The sequence below is a fragment of the Magnolia sinica genome, chromosome 14 (assembly GCF_029962835.1).
Source record: "Magnolia sinica isolate HGM2019 chromosome 14, MsV1, whole genome shotgun sequence".
Taxonomy (NCBI): Eukaryota; Viridiplantae; Streptophyta; class Magnoliopsida; order Magnoliales; family Magnoliaceae; genus Magnolia; species Magnolia sinica.
Window position 1 is genome coordinate 53,566,725 of NC_080586.1, and position 9,486 is coordinate 53,576,210.

The following is a 9,486-nucleotide window of genomic DNA, read 5'->3' on the forward strand; positions in this document are numbered from 1 at the left end:
ACATCCATGGCATATGGCATTTTAGGTTGCTATGTTTCTGCATTTATATGGCCTAGATATAGCTGACGGTATTCATGAACTCATCAGGATTTGCATATTGCATTGCATCTTCAGTATATGATATTTGGCTTGTTATGTCTCCACATTGCATGGCTGATCTACATTGTTTCCTCAGTATATGATATTGGCTTATTATGTTTTTTTGCATCGCATAGCCTGGATAAGGCTAATAGTATTTATGGACTTACTAGCATGTTTCTGCATTGTTTTGATATTATATACTTGGCACTTACCTTACGCACACACTTACACCACCCTTTAAGTTTCTAAAATCTTATACACGATAGATGCGTGAAGGTGGCGTTTGGTCGTAACAGTGTTGAGCTTGGAGCGTGCAGCTGTCTTCTGAAGCTTCAATTTTTGATATATGTATTTCCCTTTCAGCACTGTATTCAACTGTTTGTATTAGTGAATATGTGATGATGATGTTGCCTTTGTGATTTAGATAAACTTGTGGTTAGGCTTCTTACGAGATAAATGTACATTCAAAAATCCTCCTTGTAGCACCCAGGATCGGAATTTGGCGTATGGGCACTAGGAGCTGAGAATGGGGTACTACGGAGGTTGTCAGCGTCGGATTCGGCAATCGAAAATTCTGTGAGCCTAGTTTCCGAGTTTGGGACGTGACACTTTGCGTAAGTGGTTCGATGACATCGAATTGTCTTCGATGTCATCAAATGTGCCTTTAATACGTGCTTTTTACACGCGTTTGTAGCTTCATCTGGACTCTGTAACCTTCTATGTCATCGAACTTACCTTCGATGTCATCGAAAAGGCCTTCGATGTCTTCGAACATTGTTCGAGGAATATAATGCATCCAAATAGTCTAAAGAGTTAATCCAATTTCTTTAATAAATTCAATGCATCCAATCTACAGTTGTAAGGGTGGCTGCTGGGCCACAAGGTGGACGACCTGTTGAGGTCGTCCCCGGGGGGTCAATCCTCACCGAATTCGAAATGGCCAGAGTCCGAGTAGAGTTCCAGATCCCAGACTCTATGATTATTTGCAACCTACTTCGCTTGACGTTCCTGGGAACCCAGCTGAAGGGGATGTTGTAATACCCCGAACATTTCAATACCCAAATATTGAAAGTTCTCGAGTGTTACCATCGAAGTAACATAATATGTACATGTGTACGATACAAATCTAACTATTCTAACCTTACATCTATTCCTTGACATGAATATAATCGTTGGGAATGATCTCCATTCATAGATCCAGTAATCTGACCGTTGATTTCGAGACAAGACCATCCAACATGCGATTTGACTGTGTACCTTCCCTTAAATGAATTAACGAATAACTCCTTATCCACAATGATTTAGATGTAAGTTCTTTTATAAGAATTGTTTAGAAAGGTACATATAACCATGTAGAACCATTGGATTTTACAAAACTCTTAGATCATCAATAATTATGAAAATGCCACTAACCCACTATCTGTTTAATGTGAAATTTTATATTATGCCTATGTATCATAAATTAACCATACACGTTAAAATTCAGTCCTTAGATCATTGTAAAAGTGACCCAATTGACAGATTAGCCCCTTAATCGTTGATTTTGGTATCCATCGAGTGAAGAAACCTTGCGGGTAGTCATAATTGGATATTTCCCTTCATATGAACAACTTGGATTGCCCATCATATGGACCAAGTGTGAAATATGAAGACCCCACTTTAGTAGATTTTTCCATGGGCGCGAAGTTATCCTTTCGGGGCTTATCAACTCCTTATAAATCTAGATCTTCAAATCTAGCCACTTTCTACCGTCCATCGAAACTCAAACTTAGACCACACCTTAGCCTCACATGACTATGACATCATACAAAACTTAGACCCTAATCTATGATCCTACATCATTGAACGCTGAAGCTAGTTCCTTCCTTTTGACAAAAAGGTGATATCTTAAATTTAGACTTTTCCCACCATCGATCAACCCCCTAATTTTTGTCTAACCATTCACCTATCTTGAATACACATTTTCCTAAAATTGGACCCTGATCATTGAACATGGACCATTAATTAAGATCAAGTCTATATTGGCGTCCGTTAAGAGAACTTTCAAGATAAGCCCTGATCATCTCCATATTCGCAATTATGCCCTAACGTGACCCTACGAGACTGATGGAGGGAGTGGATTTCCCAATAACTCATCACAAATGGACCTCACTTAATGATACATTAGGTCACGTCCCTCCAAGTCGGTAACCCTTCCACAACCAGTTGTGTTCAAATTCAAAACGGAACTACCTTTGTTTCTTACTCCTAAAGTAAGAATGCCCCAACTAGGATTATCATCACCGAATCTCAGCACTCCATATGGGAGGATCTCCACTATCAGTGGACCTCGCCAACTCAAGAACTGATTTGGAAAATAAACTCTGTCGTACACTATAGCAACGCCCATGAAAATCGTGCATGCAACGACCCGTATTTTAAATTTGGGGTGTAGCCCATCAACATGGTCCACCTGAGTTGTGGATTTACACCATACTTGGCCACATAACCTAGTGGGACCCATAGAAAATAATAAACAGTATGGATTTCATTAACGATCACCGTGGGCCCCATGCATGTGGTGAGTGTATACAAAATGTGTACACTCCTGCAAAGCACCAAAACAAAAGGTCAGTCAAAATAGCGTTGACCCGAGTTGCAGAAGGAAACTCCCTTCCTTTCGAAACCTTCCGCCCGAAATGGATGGACAACACTCACTTAGGGGCGAGTTGTGGGCCACCACTTGAAACAAATCGAATGATCTGAACCGTCTGTGTGATCACAGGACCAAACCAATCTGACCCTAGTTTTCCCCACGCACCTTCAGATAGTCATGTGCATAAGATGTTGCACACAATTGGTTGGGCTACAAACGGCTACGAACAGATAGTTTGTGATCAAGTTAGATTGGGCCACACTTCAGTCGTTTGGGAGATCCCAGCCATCCGAAATCCATCCTTAAGGATCCAGAAATCCTCCACGATGGTAGAAGGTGAACAGGAGAAGGACGAATGTGGTAATTTGCTGATTCCCACGGAAACCAAATCGCAAACTGTGGAGGCTGGCGCATCAAGAAGCCACCAAAGAACATAATCTGGACCATTAATTCATTTCTCTCCAACAATCCAAGATATCCAGTTAGAAAACTAATCAGATCAAAAGCAATCTGGGGAAGAAAAAAAATAGAAAAACTAGACCTAACAAGTCAGTTAACACGTTATGCAAAACAGGGAATGCGTAGCTCCTCGGTTCCTGCTGTGTAAACAAGCCTGCATAAGATGTTTCGCAGAAGGGCCTAGACATACTCACACCTATAAAAGGGACCCCTTCGTCTAATGGTAAGAGAGACAAGTGGAGGAAAAGCAAGAAGGAAAAAGAGAGAGAAAAAGGAAATAAGGGAAGGAAAGGGAAGGAGAAGGAGAAGGAAACCATAACAGAAAAGAAGGAAAGAATGTTTGCTGAGTAGTGAGTTGGAAAAAAATCATGTAAGCCATGGCCAATCTATCTTCCTCATATTTCTTCTCCCCTTCTCCTCTCAACACTTCAATCTAGAAATCTAGCCAAGAAGGCTAACCAGTCAACCTAACCATCTAAATTTTAGATTACTAGATTAAGAGCCTAACCCTTCAACACACACCCACGTTCAAGGAAGAGCAACGTTAGAGGTGAGGGTTTTATCCTTTAAGCTTACATTAATTTAAGTTGTTATATTTCTCTTACCTTTTACATGCCTTCATGATTCTGTGAATTCTCCTTACAATTATATGGTTTACCATCAATTATTTGCCCTTTTGGGTTACAGTATAAGGTTGATTACAAGTGATCTTTATGAATTTATGTAGGGCCATGGATACAAGCCTTGCCCTTGCCTTTATTAATTATTAGGCTGGCCCTTGCCACTCTCCTCTTTATTGAGATGGTCATTACCACTCTCCTTATTATTAAGTTGGCCACTGTCACTCGTTTATTTATTGAGTTAGCCATTGCTACTCTTCCTATATTGAGTTGACCATTGTCACTCTCCTCTTTGTTATGTTGGCCATTGCCACTTTTATCTTTGTTGAGTTGACCATTGTCACTCTTCTCATTATTATATTGGGCTCGTGTTATTTATCTTTAAGGCTTGGGCATGTGTGTTGATATTCTAGAACCCCCATGATTCAGTTTATATTATCTATAAGTGCAAATAATGTGTTTAGATGTATCACAACTAGTGATTCAAATAATCTATCATGGACATAATGTGTTCTGGGTAAAGACTCTCGGTCGTCACGTAATTCCATGGGTTTTGGATAGTAGTGCACAAATCGATGTGTAATTTGCAAATGTATTGTCAATCACTTCTAGGATTGGATGTCATAAATAGTCGCTCCATGAACAAATCGTGTCATATAATTCATCCGACTCATGTGTTGTGCACCTTGAGGTGTTCATGTAAATCCACGGTAGTGTCGGACATGCCGGTGAATCTATGCAATGTGAGAATGTGGGGCGATCTAGGTTTCCTATGAATCATATTCTACATTGTAATAATCACTATGTATGATGAGCCACACATGCTTTGCTAGGGATGCATCTCATATAGGTTATTTGCACATGCTGATAACCTCGTATTAGTGTAGTACGGGATGTATTAAAACCCTTAAATTACTTTTATAAATCTCTTGAATATTTGTTAATCTTAAAGGATTACCATCACTATGAGTAGGGCGTTGACCCTCTCCAACCATACAAATGATGCAGGTGATGTACAAATTGAAGACCAAGAGGACCCTCTCCCTGGGAAAGATTATATTGAAAGAATACGAAGATAGTTTTATGATTTAGTTTTATACTTCCGCTGTGAACTCGATAAATGTAATAAGCTCCCATTGAGAGGGAATTTGATTATTTACTGAATTCTTTTACTCTGATGAAATAATCAATACAGTCGATTTTATTCTCATGAATGTTACCTTCATGAATGTATCTGGATGTGATCTAAAAGAAAAAATAAGGTGCAATTTTTAAAGAATCCAATTTATACATTATTAACACCCGATTTCCACGGGCACGAGTATAAACTCTGGCCATGAAAATTCAGGATGTTACAAATGTAGTTATCTCCATCTGCACCCTCCAGTGCGGGCTTCAGTTTTCGATCCATCCATTCATTCGGATGATGACCACGCATCTGAAGTTGGCTCCAGGTCAACTCGAACCAAATGCATAGAGGTTGCTATTTGCTGCTTACATTATCTCGCATCAGCTTAAGAACAAAGAGCTGACACCAGATGAATTCATGTTCATGTACCAAGCCAATCATGATCCAGTAGAGTCATGTTGGTATTATTTTTCGATGAGAATGCATCGTGGTCTCGGCCTTGTTGCCAAGCTTCTGTCCTCCAATAAGGATTGGAAAAATAAGTGGTTTTGGGTATCAAGGGAATGGGAAGTGCCCGCTGCCGAGCTTGCTTGTCTTCGGGTTCAAAATGCCCACCAAATTCTCCTGTCCAGGTCAGATTCCAGGAGAAGTCTATTTTCTCTTTTTTCTAAAAAAACTAATCTTTGTAGCATACTGAACTAATTTGTATTACCCTGCAGCCTACTCAAAGGGTCCACCGGAGATCTCTCCTTTCCTCTGAGCCCAAGTCGAGAAGGCAAGGGTACTAAAGGAAGAGTTCCGCGTTTGGCACCAGCTCATCACTCCGAATCTTCTTCACCAATTCAGGCTCTACAAATCTATCCCTTTTCCTTCCCCTCTTAGTAAGTGCTCGTCTGTTACTTAGATTTTCAATTTTGATGCTTTCCTGAACTGAATTGTTCTCTATACGTATGGCCAAACCCTCAAGGATTAGGAAGAGGAAACAACCTCCTCCCATCATGGAGATGCTTCGATTGAAGGTTACCACTTGGAAGATGGGGACCCCCATAGCCGAGCGGGGACTTGACATTACTCCCGTCCTAGCTGCTGAGGAGCCTCAAGCTGATCCTTCCTTCCCGCCCGGGATGCAATGGGAAGTGGTCCTTGAGCATGCTGCTCCCTCCCTGTCAAAAGCCAGGGGGCAGCTGAAGTGGCAACAGGAGATATCCCTAACCTCATGCTCGCAAAGGTCGATTATCTAGTTTGTAGAACTGGGTCCCTGATTAGAGGCACTGATGTGCTTACTGCTGAGCCCCAAGCTTCTGCCGCAAGTGATGTCAGCGGAGCTGCCAGGTCTACCCCCTCACCTCTAGATGCCGAGGTGCTCCCACCCAGTTACTATATGTCATGCTTAGTTGACTGGGTAGGGAAGTATGTTCCGGAGTCAGAGATCACGAAGCTCCTCACTCGTCGCCCCAAGGCCTTCCTGACTAATATTGCATCATTCTACTATAGGGTAAGTTCTTTACATTATCCGAGCAGTTTCTCTTGATCGCAAGCTCATTTATCCTTGTTCTTTTGTCGAGGCGATCTTTATGCTTCCGTCCACTCGGGAGACGGTGGTGGAGCTGACCAAGGAGAGGGAGGCGACTGAGGTGACTCTCCCGGAGAGGGCGGTAGAGAATGAGGCTCTTCAAATGGGGAAGGTCGAGGTTGAAGCTCTTCTGAAGACCACTGGTAAGGAGAGGTATGCTCTAAGGACCCAGGTGGCAGAAGCCCGGGAGAAGGAGAGGTTGGTAGTGGATGAGCTTAGTTTGACCAAGTCCCACCTGGATGCGGTAGAGCTGAACTAGTGAGGGTGAAGGCCCACCTCTCCTCCATTGTTAACAATGCCACTAGATGTTGGTAGACCTGAAGCAGTCAAAAGTCGATGTTACCACCGAGGTATAACGGGCTATTGAAAGAGCTTTAGCTACTGAACGGGTCAAGTTTGATGCTTCAGGTACGTCAATTAAGGCTGATGTTGTCGAAGAGTTCAAGTCCTCCGTGGAAAGAACCGCCTAGGCTGAGGCCTTCTACCACTGTGGCTATGATGCTTGCTTGGAAGACATCAAGTACCACCACCCGGGTCTCAGCTTGGACTCGCTTGCAAGGAGGTGGAGGATAGGCCTTCCGAGCAAGCTCTTCCAGCCGACCAACCTCCCCCTAAAGCAGACTGAGATGCCTCTTTATCTTCTTTTCGTTAGAAATTTTCAAATAGTTTGATATTACATTTTTGGAGAGTATTTTTACTTTATATACTCGTTTGATGGTTGTGTTCGATTGTAGTTGTGGAATGGTTGGTTGCACTATTTTATTTGTAACTGAAATTGCGGTTTGCACCGTACTAGTGAAAGTATGGAACTATTCTTATAGTCCTAGAGGGGGGTGAATAGGACTTTTCAAATGATTATACCAAATAAAAAACTTATATTACTTAACTCAAATGATTTATAAATAAACTTAATAAGGCAATGTAACTCAAATGGCTTCTAAGCCAGTTAGAGAGTCCAATTACATGGGCAGCTTAAGATATACTAATGTAGCAACTAGCCTATATCATAATGAGCATGTGTGTGGGAAGTGCTTCCTATTAATCAAAGAGCTTTCATTAAATCATGTATAAAAATTTAAACATTCAAACATATATGAGCATAATTAATTAGATGCGCAAATGACAATCTTAAACACAAGCATATATTGTGGTTCAGCTACATGCCTACTCCACTCTCGGCATCCACACTCAATCCCAGAGTGCACCGAATTTCACTATTGATGGTTTTAAATTAGGTTCACCAACAACCTTTACAGTTCTACACTAAGGACACAAATTTATGCTCTCCACAAGAGCAAAGGTCCTACACCTAGAACCCACGTTTAGGCCCACCAGCCAAGGTCTCACACTAGGTACCTACCGTTTAGGTTCACCGGCCAAGGTCTCACATAAGGAACTTACATTTAGGCCCACCAGCCAAGGTCCATACAAGGAACCTACTTTTAGGCACACCGGCCAAGGTCCCACACTAGGAATCTAATTTTATACCCACCAGCTAAGGTCCCACACTAGGAACCTAATTGAGTTTGTGGATAGCAAACTCTTAGCCTTAATCCTACACGAGGAAAGAGACTAACCTTTTGAACTCTTAAAATGACACTTACTTGTCGGATTGAGTTCTCTCTTATAACTTGTCTCGGGTTGCTAGATCTTCGCGCTTTTATGCTTGAATCAGCTTCCTGGTGCTCCCCCAATCGTGTCGCTTAGATTTACATATTGGATCATCTTCACAATCTAGAAAAACCTTGCATATGATATACCTATAAAGGTGACCAAGGTTATGGGAGTTTGTTAAATCTCTAACAAAGGTTATGAGTGGGTTTCCTAAGAGATTCAACTAATGGATACACTAAAGTATAATTGAGATTAAGGATATACCTGTAGGTTTGGTCTCAATACTTTCACTATCAAAAAAATTGGGCAAAGGCTACGGATAAAAGCCATAGTCATAGACCTACGGCTACGGTTTTAGTCTGTAGCACGACCGTAGTCGTAGGTTCTATAACAATAGGTCTTGAACCTATGGCTACGGATTTAATCCGTAGCTATTGATCCTAATAGCTACAAATATAATCCGTAGCAATTATATCTGTAGCGAAAACCACAAACAGCTACGGATATTATTTGTAGCTAAAAATTCGTAACAATATGACAAATTTAATTATGGCTACAACTGTCAGAAAACCGGCTATGATCAATATCCGTAGCTATTTCGTACATTAAAAAATATATATAATCATTTGTTCATTCAATTATCACCTGCATAATCATTTATTCATTTCATTACAATCAATTACAATCATTCATTCATTCAATTACAATCCTTCATTCAATCAATTACAATTACAATCAATTACAATCCTTCATTCAATTAATTACAATTACAATTACAATAATGCTGAAAATACAAATCTTTAGCTTCATTAGAGAAATTTGCTCGACTTCACCCTGAAATTTCAATGATAAAGAATTGAAAGAGAAGATATATTTTGATAGTATGATATTTTTTTCACAAGTATATAGGTTTTTTCAGCCATCACCCACCTGAAGAATAAAAAACTGATTGTTCTCCAAGTCCACTCCTTTTCCTTTCAATTTCTTAGTGACCTCTGTAAAATTACTTTCACGGTCATTTATATAATACTTTGAAGAGTTGTCTCGAAATGCAACTCTAGTAATGACAAAGTCACTTCCTGCAACAGCTACGTATATTCCATCATCCTACAAATAGTCATGGCATTCATAAATCAGAATGAGCATTAGGGGAAAGAAAAACAAAGTGAAAGAAGTGCATCATGTATAACCATTTTTTTTCTTAATGAATTAATAAAAACTCGAAGAGGAATGAAATTAACACAAAAGGAATGGTCTCACCATATGGTTTGTAGGTTTAGGTTAAGGAGTTGAGATTAAGATTAGGTGTAGGTTTAGGTTTAAGGATTTGAGAATACATTTAGGTTTAGGTTTTAGGGTGTAGGTTTAGGTTATG

At 40.4% G+C, this 9,486-nt stretch overlaps 1 long non-coding RNA gene across 1 annotated transcript; it reads right to left on the reverse strand.

Moving 5' to 3' along the window:
* Positions 1-8,807: 8,807 nt before the first annotated feature.
* Positions 8,808-9,214, reverse strand: LOC131224656 (uncharacterized). Its single transcript, XR_009161098.1, has 2 exons — positions 9,042-9,214; positions 8,808-8,945 (listed from the first exon to the last, which is right to left on the reverse strand). It is a non-coding gene; the product is annotated as an uncharacterized LOC131224656 (long non-coding RNA).
* Between the last annotated feature and the right edge of the window lie 272 nt (positions 9,215-9,486).